Raw genomic sequence first — 3,830 nt, forward strand, 5'->3', positions numbered from 1 at the left:
CTACAATGGTGTAATTCTTAAGTATAATAACTTTTTGTCTGCAACCAGTAAAGAAGTAATCATAGGTCAGAAAAACCTCCAAAATCAGTCTATTGTCTTAAACATATCCAGAAAATTTTAACATTCACTACTTATTTCTAGAATAAGCAGCATAAAATCTGTTTTACTGTTTTGGGATCTTGCCAGGTACTTGTGACCTAGATTAGCCACTGTTGGAAACGGGATACTGGGCTTGATGGACCTTCGGTCTGTCCCAGTATGGCAACACTTATGTACTTGGGATTCTGAATGGAATCTTGCTACTCTTTGGGATTCTACATGGAATGTTGCTACATTTTGAAATTCTGCATGGAATCTTATTATTCTTTAGAATTCTAGAATCTTGTTACTCTTTGGGGTTCTACACGGAATGTCGCTACTATTTGGGTTTCTGCCAGGTACTTGTGACCTGGATTGGCCACTGTTGGAAACGGGATACTGGGCTTGATGGACCTTCGGTCTGGCCCAGTATGCCAACCCTTACGTTCTTATAAGCATAGGAAGATGAGCGGTGTCACTGTATGTTTTGTTCTATTGCATTACTTACATTTGTTTCATTTTCTGTCGGACGATACAGTAGCAGAGACTTTATTGAAGGGTTTGGTCTTGCTGTAGTTTCCACATCAAAGCAGAGGGGGTTAAGCGTTTTCTGCATCTCTGACAAAAACATGTATTCATAGACCAAGAAAATGTGGTAGAAAGATATGGAAATAGCCCTGAGTGTCTTGGGTAATCGCTGGTTTGATCTACCATATAACTTCCAGAAGGAGGCGCCCTTTACCACAGCACAGGTGTTGAGACGAGGACAGCAGCAAACCTGAAAGATTGTGATCACCTCCAACATACCCTGATGTATGAGTGAGCTTCATGTTATGACTCTGCCCCGGTATCATGCTCTCATTCATCTCGCCCACTGGTGGTCAGACCTGGTGGTCGTAATGGACTGTCTGTTGATGGTTTTCCCGGTTCCAGAAGTCATGCTAGTCCGGTCCGGATTTTCTAGCCTGCCAGTTGGTCTCGAGACTTTTTGGAACTCAGCTGTTTCCGTACCTGGTGAACTCCCTGGCTGTTGGCCTTTATTAACCACCTGGAAGTGTTTCTAGTTTGCCTTGCAACAGAGGTCCTCATAGGTGTGTCTTCTGCGGTTGTTTGTTGCTGTGCTTTCCCTGCTACTTTCAGTTTCTGCCTTTGAACCTTTGCCTGGACCTAGACTTTGACTTGGTTTGCCGCCTGCCTTTGAACCTTTGCCTGGACCTGGACTTTGACTTGGTTTGCCGCCTGCCTTTGAACCTTTGCCTGGACCTGGACTTTGACTTTGCTTGCCGCCTGCCTTTGAACCTTTACCTGGACCTGGACTTTGACTTGGTTTGCCGCCTGCCTTGGAACCCGTGCCTGGAGCTGGACCTTGACCTTGTTTGCCTGGCCCTGGTTCTGCTGGGTTTGTGGACTATCTTCCTGCTCCCTGCTGTGGCTTCTGTTCCGGTGGGTGTTCCTCCTGCCGCTGCCGCCCTCGGCAGTAGCCCAAGGGCTCACTATCCAGTGTTTCGTGTGAAGCGTAACACTTCATTCCTGTTATGGTAAGTGCAAAACTAATCCATTTGGAGACAGTGCCCTGAAAAGAGACTTTGAGGAAGGATTTTGTGTTCCTCTAATAGATCTGTCATACAATAGCTGTGACTTTATGGACAACTTGAATTGACTTTTAGAGTTGCGTTATAATGCTGAGCAGGAAACGCATTAACCCCAGATTTCACTCTGAATTGCAAAAAAAGCATTTTATCTGTCTGTTCCGCATTAAGATTCATGAGATTCATTCCTTTGTCTTAAGGGATTTATCGTGCTTTCACAGGCTGGAAGTTAGGACTAAAACTGTTATCTGGTACAATAAATGAACTTGAACTGGAAAAAAAAAACTATTAGCAAAAATAATTAAACATCCTAATTAATCAAATAACTCTGAAAGTAGATATGATGATGCATCAGAAGTCATTAATGTTCTTATCACAATTGAATTCGTATAAGGAGACACAGTGGCTGGATTGATCCCTGCTGCAGTCCTGAGAAGGACTCATTCACTTTTACTTCCAGGTCATTCTTTCTAATCTTATTCCTGTTCGATCTGCTTGAAATGAATTGATGGTCTGGCAGGGGTTTAGCCACAGGGGGGGGGCCTGGAGGGGCACATGCCCCAACACTTTGGACTCAGATCCCTCCAATTGCTCCCTGAAAGATTGCTGTAGGTAGCAGAGGTCCCCAAATCGTACCAACTGAAGACAGCCGAGCGCCACGCCGCACCATGTTATCACATCCTGCTGCTTCATTCCCTACAACCAGGTGCATGAGATATGATTGAGGTCTACAAAATCTTGAGTGGTGTAGAATGAGTAGAAGTGAATCGATTTTTCACTCTTTCAAAAAAGTACAAAGACCAGGGGACACTCAATGAAATTACATGGAAATACTTTAAAAACAAATAGAAGGAAATATTTTTTGTCCACTAATGAATAGTTAAGCTCTGGAACTTGTTACCAGAGGATGTTTTAACAGCAGTTAGCATAGCTAGGTTTAAAAAAGGTAACTTATAGTCTGCTGGAGAGATAGACATGAGGAAGCCACTGCTTGCCCCGGGATTGGTAGCATGGAATGTTGCTACTATTTGGGTTTCTGCCAGTTACTTGCGACCCAGATTGGCCATTGTTGGAAGCAGGATACTGAGCTAGATGGACCATTGGTCTGACCCAGTATGGCAACACTTATGTACTTGGGATTCTGAGTGGAATCTTGCTACTCTTTGGGGTTCTACATGGAATGTTGTCACACTTTGAAATTCTGCATGGAATCTTGTTATTCCTTAGAATTCTAGAATCTTGTTACTCTTTGGGGTTCTACACGGAATGTTGCTACTATTTGGGTTTCTGCCAGTTACTTGCGACCCAGATTGGCCATTGTTGGAAGCAGGATACTGAGCTAGAAGGACCATTGGTCTGACCCAGTATTGCTACTCTTAAGTTCTTATTTATAGCTAGAAAAGTCTGTAACCACCATTGTGAGCAGAAATGGAACGAAAAGCAGTACAAGAAACGTTCACTTAGGTACTGCCCTGAAGGCCAATCCTTTTGGAGATGCTTCCCATGCCAAGGGAATTATCCTGGGAAAAGTTGGTGTAGAGGCTAAACGACCCAACTCCACTATCAGGAAATATGACTGAGTGCAGTTGATGAAAAACAACAAGAAAATTGCAGCTTTCGTACCCAATGATGGTTGTTTGAACTTCATTGAGGAAAATGATGAAGTCTGGTTGCTGATTTTGATCGTCCCGGTCATGCTATCAGTTCAAAGTTGTAAAAGTTGCTAATGTTTCTCTGTTAGTCTTATACAAAGGCAAGAAGGAGAGACCAAGGTCATAAGCTATAACAAGCATTTTTTTTTGTTACATTTGTACCCCCTGCTTTCCCACTCATGGCAGGCTCAATGCAGCTTACATGGGGCAATGGAGGGTTAAGTGACTTGCCCAGAGTCACAAGGAGCTGCCTGTGCCTGAAGTGGGAATCAAACTCAGTTCTTCAGTTCCCCAGGACCAAAGTCCACCACCCTAACCACTAGGCCACTCCTCCACTGTTGCTACTATTGGAGATTCTACATGGAATGTTGCTATTCCACTAGCAACATTCCATGTAGAAGTCGGCCCTTGCAGATCAGCAATGTGGCCGCGCAGGCTTCTACATGGAATGTTGCTACTGGAATAGCAACATTCCATGTAGAATCTCCAATAGTATCTATTTTATTTTTGT

At 43.7% G+C, this 3,830-nt stretch overlaps 1 pseudogene; it reads left to right on the forward strand.

Moving 5' to 3' along the window:
• Nucleotides 1–486: 486 nt before the first annotated feature.
• LOC115474731 lies at nt 487–3,446 on the forward strand (annotated as a pseudogene).
• Nucleotides 3,447–3,830: the final 384 nt, after the last annotated feature.

This window comes from Microcaecilia unicolor, chromosome 7, assembly GCF_901765095.1.
Source record: "Microcaecilia unicolor chromosome 7, aMicUni1.1, whole genome shotgun sequence".
Classification (NCBI taxonomy): Eukaryota; Metazoa; Chordata; class Amphibia; order Gymnophiona; family Siphonopidae; genus Microcaecilia; species Microcaecilia unicolor.